The following is an 8,924-nucleotide window of genomic DNA, read 5'->3' on the forward strand; positions in this document are numbered from 1 at the left end:
TTGCTTCACAGTGCTGTGCTTAACCCCTTGCGCCACCAGGGAGGCCCTCACTTTACATCTTAAGCCCAGAAAAATATTGCACACTCTGCTCTCAAGCATAGCTCATAAAATTTGGAAATGGAGAGTGATTGCTTTATAGAAGCACAATGTATTTATTTAATAAAATGTGTTTATACACACACACACACACACACAGAGTTTTATATTATTCCTCTATTGTCACTGAGGCTTATCAAAACTTTTCTAAGTTTTAAAATTTATCCAATTCAGTCCTTCACGGTAGAAATGTACATACAGTGGAAATGCATGAAGTCAGCATATAAACCTGAGTAAACAAATTATAGAGTCTCAGGTCAATGTAAGAGTGAGGTATAGGAGAGTCACTGATTTATGACTCTCTGTTTTTGCCTCACTTTACTTATATTAGTGGCTTGGAAAGCATTTTCCAAACTTTGCTCCAAGTGATGAATGGGTTTACTAGCTAGGCCACAACGTTGCTCCAGAGACTGTGTCCAGCTTCCTGGGTACTTGTAGTTAACATCCCCAAAATCAAAGGTTGTGCTGGCGGTTTGGGTTTCTAATTACTGTTAAATGTTGTTTCATTTTTTGGAAAATATCTTCAAACATCTAATTTGGGAGGCCAGAACCTCATTTCCACTGGACTGTAAGTGATATGAGTGTAACCACCATCTCACCTCTCCTAACTTCCTCTCACTGGGAGATAAATCTTTCCTAGAATTTTGGACCTTTGCAGGTCAGTGCCCCTTACATACTACCCTTGAATGAATGAAAGACAAGCTGAGAAGCAGAGACTACTAAACAGGAGAAGGGAAAAGAAGAGTGGTGAAAGGCAGATAAAAATTCCTCTTGGCTATGAAGGAAAGGCAAAAGGTTTCAGTTCTCTTCCTTGTGAAAAAAATGGCCAGGAATCCCAGAAACAGGCTCACAGCAGTGATCCTGACAGGGCATGCCACACTTCTGAGATTGGTCAGAAAACTGTCAAGCTTATGAGATATCCGAAGTCTTTTTTCAGTAACAACTAGAATGCCAAAGGCAAGGCAGGAAACCAGCCACTCCTCCAGACTTCTTGGGGGAGGAAGGTAAGAGTTCTCTCCATTGTTGAGGAGAGAACCTGTTTCCTGAAAATAGAGTTTCCATATTTCATCAGATATATCTGCATAACCTGATTGGTTATATTTCACAAGGTTCTGATGATGTTCTCTGTTATCAGCATGAAGTGACAAGTAAACACAAATCTGCTTCAGCATGTGTAATGCCTGGGTACACAAAGCATAGTATATACTAATCTCCATCGGCACGACGGTAAGTTTCTGGTGCTGAGAAGTAGCATTCAGTGGACACAGAAGCACTTGTTTATTTGTGCAATGGTTACTGCTTTCTTATGGATCCTTACTTTAAAGTGTCTGTTTACGGTTTTGAAATTTGAAAATCACAACTTTTTGTTGCATTTTCGAAAAATGAGCCAATTAAAGCTAAGTATTAAAGAAAATTGGGTGATTATCAGATATTTGCCCTCTCCCCCCCAAAATGCCAGGTTTAGCTGAATTTACTAGTTTTACCAAATCTTCAAGGCATATTTAATATCTCTCTTATGCAAATTGTTCTAGAAAATAAAAAAGTTAAAAAAACGGCCAGGTCACTTTTAAGGGCTAAAAGTCTTGATTTGAAAGCCAGATGAAGACAATACATGAAAAGAAAATTGCTAGCTCTGGGCCTCCCTGGTGGCACAGCGGTTGAGTGCTGGGTTGCGAAGCTGCCCGCAGCCTCTGCAGCGCCGGTTCAATCCCCGGTCACTGGGTGAGGGTCCCACATGGTGCGCAGACCTCTCCTGCCGCCCGCTGCTCCCCTCAGCAGTGTACTTCGGTCCTTCTGCCTGCTCTGCTCCCCGCTCTGGCTCTGGTGAATTCTCTCACCCTCCCGCACTTCTGACTGTACCCAGTTCTTGTATGGATGAATAAATAGATCTTAAAAAAAAAGAAAGAAAATTACTAGTTCCAAACACTTATGATTATAAGTGTAAATAAATTCTTAAGTAAAATATTAGCTAAACAAATCCAACAAGGCATTTTTAAAAAATCATGTATCAAAATTTAGTAGTTTATCTTAGAAAAGCCAAATTGATTCAAAAATGGAAAAATCCATCAATGTAAGTTACCACATAAAGGAACTTAAAAAGAAAAATCATTATCTTAGCTGAGGAAAAAAATTTTGATAAATCTTAAATGCCTACTTATGATTTAAAAAAATAAAAACAGGAACTCTTAGTAAACTTGGAGTAGAATGGAGTTTCCTTAATCTGATACAAGACTTTATACCACATTTATACACACCTTTTAAAGACTGGAGAAAAACCATTGTAATTTAGCATAGTGCTTGTAGGAGAGGAAAAATAATTTTCCTTCTACTTCTCTGAGTTCTTAGCTGAGACTCCTTTAATAAAAGATTAATAAGAGACAAACTCCGAAGTTTACTAGCATATAGCCTCACATGTACAAAAACAAGAAAAACAAAAGCCCGGGGCTGGATGGCTTTACAAGCAAATTTTATTAAACCTTTAAAGAAGAATTTATGCCCATCTTGTTCAAATTATTTTTAAAACTTCAGGAAGAAGAATGGCTCCCTAGTATATCTTACGGTTCTAACATAACCCTAACATCAAAACTAGATAAAGACAGCACAAGTGAACTGCAGACCAATTCCCTGATGGACATTGATTTGAAAGTCTCCAACAAAATACCAGCTAATTTGTTAGCAATACGTTAAAAGGATTGTATATCATCATCAAACTGTGTGCTTAAAAAGATGTAAATCAGTTATTTAACATGTTATATCAATGAAAGTAAATATAAAAATCATATGACAATAGCAGGAACTATACTTGAGGGAAGAAATCAAATACTGTCCAAAAATTAGCAACAATGTAAGAAAATAAATTAAAATTTTTTGGAAAAAGTTAAAAATATGCTACAAAAGTGACTAAAAAAACCAAAAATCATACAATATCAATAGATGCAGAGAAAGCATTTGATAAAATTCAGCATCCATTTCTGATTTAAAAAAAAACACTAGACAAAACGGGAATAGAAGAAACCTACCTCAACATAACAAAGAACAGATATCACAGACCTATAGCAAATATAATACTAAATGTTGAAAGATTGAAAGTTTTCTCTTAAAGATCAGGAATAAGTTGAGTTCCTGCTCACTGTCACTTTTGTTTAATTTAGTATTGAGGTTTTAGTGAGAACAATCCAACAACAGGAAATAAAAGGAATACAAGTTGGAAAAGAAGTGAAGCATTATTTGTAGACAATATGATACTATATATAGAAAATCCTAGATTCCTCCAAAAAGCTATTAGGAAAGAAAAATGAACACAGCAAAGTTGCAGGTTACAAAATCAACATACAAAAACCTACTGCATTTTTATATCAAACAATGAACAAAAGAAAAAAAAGAAGAAAAAAATTCCGGTTTTTTCCACCTTGCAAGATCGAAGGTGGCTACTAAAGAGAAGAAACCTGAAGCCAAGAAAGCTGATGCTGGTGGCAAGATTAAGAAGGCCAAGGACAGAACCCCTAAGAAGTGGAAGAGGAAGCCCCACTGCAGGAGAAACCCTGTTCTAGTGAGAGGAATTGGAAGATATTCCCTATTGCTTTGCATTCCAGAAAGACCAAGTACAAGAGGAAGTGTCCAGCAGCTAAATCCAGGATTGAAAAGGCAAAGAAATTTCTTGCTACTGTCACAAAACCAATTGGCAGTGACAAGAATGGTAGTACCCAAGTGGTTAAACTTTGCAAAATATTTACATATTATCCTTCTGAAATGTACCTCAAAAGCTGGTGAGTCACAGCAAAAACCCCTTCAGTCAGCATGTGAGAAATCTGGGAGCTGGCATCACTCCTGGGATCATTCTGACCATCTAACAGGGTAGCACAGAGACAAGAGGGTGATTTCTTGAAGCTGCTGGGAAGAGACTTGCTTCTGCTTATGACTGGACCTTAATCCAGTTACACTAGAAATTTGTCATTGCCACCTCAACCAAAATCGATATCATTGGTGTGAAGATCCCAAACATCTCACTGATGCTGACTTCAAGAAGAAGCTGCATAACCCCTGACACCAGAAAGGTGAGATCTTCCCCACAGAGAAGAAGAAATGCGAGATTACAGTGCAGTGCAAGGTTGGTCAGAAAGCTGTAGACTCATAAATTCTGTCAAAAATCAAAGCTGCTCTCAACTCCAGGGCTACCTCCACTCTATGTTTGCTCTCACAAGTGGAATTTAACCTCACAAACTGGTATTTTAAATTTCCTACAAAGAATCTAATTAAATTAAAAAAAATTCCACTCAGAATTGCTTCCAAAAGAATCAAATACTGAGGAATTAGCTTAACCATGTGGTGGACTTACACAATGAAAACTGTCCAATGTTATGGACATAAGGTTATGGACATTAGGTTATGACATAAGGAGGGGGAAAGACATTCCATTCTCATGGATGGGGATCAATATAGTCAAACCAATATAGCCAAAATGACTATTCTAAAGCAATATATAAATTCAAGGCAATCCCCATCAAAACAATAAATTTCTTCAAAGAAGTCAAACAAAAAAATTACAATTTGTATGGAAGTATAAAAGGCCTCAAATAGCAAAAGCAATCCTGAGAGAAAAGGAGAGAAATGAAGGCATCATGGTACTCGACTTTATCCTATAAAGCAACATTTTTTTTCCATTGGGATCAGAGCCTATAGCTCTAGGCTTTTTGGTTGTAGTAGAAATACCACATGCCATGACCTAGAATATTTGGGCCCAGATCTCCAAGTGAAAAATGACATTTTCCTAGTCAGGATAGACATCCACACCATCCACAGGCAATATTTCATCTCCACATTAAGCTGTATTATGCCTAGGAAGCAAAGTGGTATACATTCTGGGTAGAAGAACTTAATGTGTCTATGAATCTCTTTAAAAAATGGTGCCTTAGATTTGCATTAGATTTGGAGGGGAACACAACATTGGGTACAAATTCACTGCAGGGTAACAAAAACTGCTTTTAGAGAACAAGGATGAGGTAGCAAATAATCACATGATGTCATTTCAGAGATCAATTAAATATACAGAACTTTACTATTAAAAACTCAACGACAGTCCTTGACCATCATAAGCCTTCTGAGCTCATCACATCACAGCTCATCACAAACTCCCCATCTTACAGGAAAAAAAAGTGGGGAGAATTTAGTGCATGTCCCAAGCACAGTACGTGATTGGAGGATGTTTCCTGAGCAAGGCAGCACTGACATCTGGATAGAGCACTGGATGCCTGAACTTAAGTTTGGTAATTCTGGTACACACTCAGCCTCCCTGGTGGCACAAGGGTTAAGATGCAACCTATGAAGCTGTCCGCAGCCTCTGCAGCACGAGTTCAATCCCTGGCTAGGGAGCTACCCACATGGTTTCCCTAATTATGTAGGGAGACCTCTCCTGACTCACCTGCTGCTTCCCCCAGGGGTGTACTTCAGTTGATCTGCCTGTTCTGTGCCCCACTCTGTCTCTGGTGAGTCCTCTCACCCCTGTACCTTTGGCTTGTACCCCAGTTCTTGTATGCATAAATAAATAAATCTTTTTAAAAAATAAAATAAAAGCTCTTTTTTACCCATCCCCAGTTCCACAGGTTGAGTAGTTAACACACCCAATGGCTAGGGGATGGGGCAAGTGGCCCAATCTCACCAATTATGAGAAAATTGGCTGCCTGCCTTGGTATACAAAGCAAACCAGCAGATATCGTCTTAATTTCTTCATAGTCCATTAAGTAATATATAATACTTTTCAACTGAAAGAATTTAAAGTAACGTGCTCATAGCCTTCTTATTTAGCTGGTCTCTTCCATGTTGATTGTGTATCACTAAAAATATCTTCAGTAGATATTCATAGATCCCTTTACTACTACTGTCTTGATTTTGTAAAACCAGTAATTATCATTTGAGTCATAAGTAATCTCTAGATAACTAATTAATGAATTTATAGCTAAGTTTCTTTTGTGAATAGCCTTAGAGTCTACTAAAATAGAGCTTGCAGAAAAGGGAGAGGAGTACATTTAGTTGGGGAAAATACTACTATTTGGCACATACTTCTTAAACCAGTTTAGCCTGATTTTGGTGTGTTTTTGTTTGGTCAAGGGTGAATAAGGGACTTTGTATAATGGCTGTACTAATTTGCTGAGTGAGAGAAGTTCTTTGATTTGTTACTTAGTTCCTTAAATAGCTTTTGTTAATCTAGCTCTTTTGACTTTATGAACACTCTATCACCACTCAATATTATTTGCGACTGGTTTTTGGATCCAGCTGTTTAAGAAGGAACAACTGGGGAGGAAATTGGGCCAAATTTATTCTATGAGGTGAGACTGAAATAGGAGTTGATCTTAAGCATGAAGCCAAAATGAAATCAGACACACAGAAAATGTACAAGGTGATTATGAAGTTTGCTTCTACATTAAATATAAATCTGCAGCAAGCTGCATCTCTTTTCAGAGTCATCACAGGGCCAGCTGGCAGCCTTTGTAGTGCCTTGCAATATTCAGCTGTCTTCCCTCTTGATTCAAATAATCCAAGAATACTTTTCTTGAAAGCCATGAAAATAGGACAACAGAGTAAGTTATCAACAACAGTGGCAGCACTCCAGTTTTATCTGGTTACTTATTATCATTTCATTATGTTATTATTATTATTAAAAATTTAAAGTCTTCTCTAGAAAGTTGATTTCATGTTCTCATACTGGAATAAATCTATTTCAGAGGATGCTAAAAATCTTTCTGCCAAGCTACTTTTGAATGCAGTTTAAACTGGAAAGGAACCTTCATTGGGATGGTGGCCAAGAAGTTAGTCAGTTGTAGATGTAGCTTAAAAGGTCATTGACTCACTTGAAGAATGCTGGCAGCCTCAACATTTGCTATAAATTCCTCTCATTTGTCAATTGTTTTCGAATTTCTTCCCCACTGGGAAGGCCAAGAATGTCTCGTGCCTGAGTGTACCATTCTCAGCTGATCTCTCTTTCCTTGAGATGTTAGGAATGATGCCCTGCAGTGTCCCCTGTGAGTCACAGGTCAGGAGGTATGAAATCTCCCAAGCTCTTTGCATATAGACTCCACCCTGTATTTCTGTGATTCATTCCACACTCTCAAGAAGGCATAACCAGTATGCCTGAAAAATACCTGGGTTTTAGACCCTTTCACAAGAAGGCATCTCAGAAAGCCTGTCCAGGAGGGTTTACTCAATACTGAGAAGTTTCCCAAGACACAGATCTTCTAGTACTGAAACTGAGAACCTAGGAAAACTGGGATGGGTGGTCATACTGTGCTTAATTATTTTGTAGGAGGGTGACTTGCCTAACAAAATTAGTCAGTGGCACATATGGAATTAGTCTCTGGAGTCATTGGTGTTAGAGTTCAGTGCTCTGTCTCTGCTGGAACTTCCTTATATTTCCACAGTTCATTGCACACAATAAGTGCGTAAGTTTCTGTTGTAGTTGTTTTAATTCTTGCCAATTTTCTCCCCTGGATACTGAGTTTTTAAGATAGCACAGATTGTTAGGGATCAATGCTTTTCATAGACATGATCATTCCTAATTAGCAATGCATCTCATTCAAGGTCATCATAAATCAACAGCAAAAACAGGCCTGTACTTCTAGACTGAACAAAACAGAATGAATGAAGGGGAGGAAGCTTAGTGAGCAATAATACAAGTGGTTAAGAAAACACATTTTTGCGTAATGATGAAGAGACCCATGTGTATAGGGTTGGCTGAGCAACACTGCAGCAGGGGGCACACAGAAATACAATATGGGTGTAATACCAGAGAAGGATGTATTATTTCTTAGTCCTTAGAGAAAGATTATAGTATAAAGAAAAACACCATTCTGACAAGGAAAAGAAAGGTAACCATAGAGATACACACACACACAGACATACACATGTGGTAATGACCATGTGATGAAAAATTGTATCACCTGACATTCATGGTTTTGTTTTCCAGGGACTTTAAAAGAACCCAAGTCCCAGCAGTATTCATTGTCCTTTTAGGTCTGAGATCTGTCTTGTTTTTCTTGCCAATTTCCTCCCCTGGAAACTGAGTTTTTAGTAAAATACTGTAAATTACTTGCAATCATAAGCTGTTATACCTAGATCTTTGTGATGACTTAAACACTTTATATTACATTCAATGCTATAATCTCACCTACAAGAGGTAGTGGTGTTGTCCATGAGGAAACAGAGAAAGCATTAGGAATGTAACTCTGACTATTGATGGGAGAAGTGACTCTTGGAAACAAGGGTCCAGGAACTATGCTCTTTATTGTGGCCATCTTCAGCAACTCATTTTGTGGGACCAGTGCTTTGCATCTTCTTTGCTTTATCTGCAACAGAGCCCAAGGAAATGGTACATGGAAAAGGAGCAGCATAAACAAAATGGAAGTGACTAAGGTGTTTTGATACATTAAGTTGGGTGTTACTCTCAAAATGGAAACCAGGAACCTACTTTTCTATTCCACCACACCTTTTCCTGCTGGTGATCAGAGACCTGTTCTTCTGACTAATCCCTGAAAACTCAGAGGCTGAGCTGACCTACTTTGCACATGCCTGTTATGGTGCTGATCAGCCTGCTGCTCTTCTGTCGGTTGAAGGCCACACTGGATGGTGCTTTAAGATAGTGCTCCTCAAAAGAATGGACTTGTGACCACCTGTCAAAGCAAGAAGGGGATGAGAAACAAGTGCTTGAAAAAATGCATATTTATGGACCTTACTCCAGACATTCTGAATCAACTTTTTTTAAAAATAAAACTTTTAAATTTAGAAGTTTTAGATTAATAGATTTCTCCTTAGTTTTTTTTTTTTTTTAAAAAGATTTA

The 8,924-nt window shown here is 38.0% G+C and overlaps 1 pseudogene across 1 annotated transcript; it reads left to right on the plus strand.

The window, feature by feature from the left end:
- The first annotated feature begins 1,044 nt into the window (after nt 1-1,044).
- On the plus strand, nt 1,045-4,329 carry LOC311175378 (large ribosomal subunit protein eL6-like; annotated as a pseudogene). The gene is made up of 2 exons: nt 1,045-1,100; nt 3,514-4,329. The product of its transcript is annotated as a large ribosomal subunit protein eL6-like (transcript).
- The last annotated feature ends 4,595 nt before the right edge of the window (nt 4,330-8,924 follow it).

This window comes from Talpa europaea (genome assembly GCF_964194135.1).
Source record: "Talpa europaea genome assembly, chromosome: 8".
Lineage (NCBI taxonomy): Eukaryota > Metazoa > Chordata > Mammalia > Eulipotyphla > Talpidae > Talpa > Talpa europaea.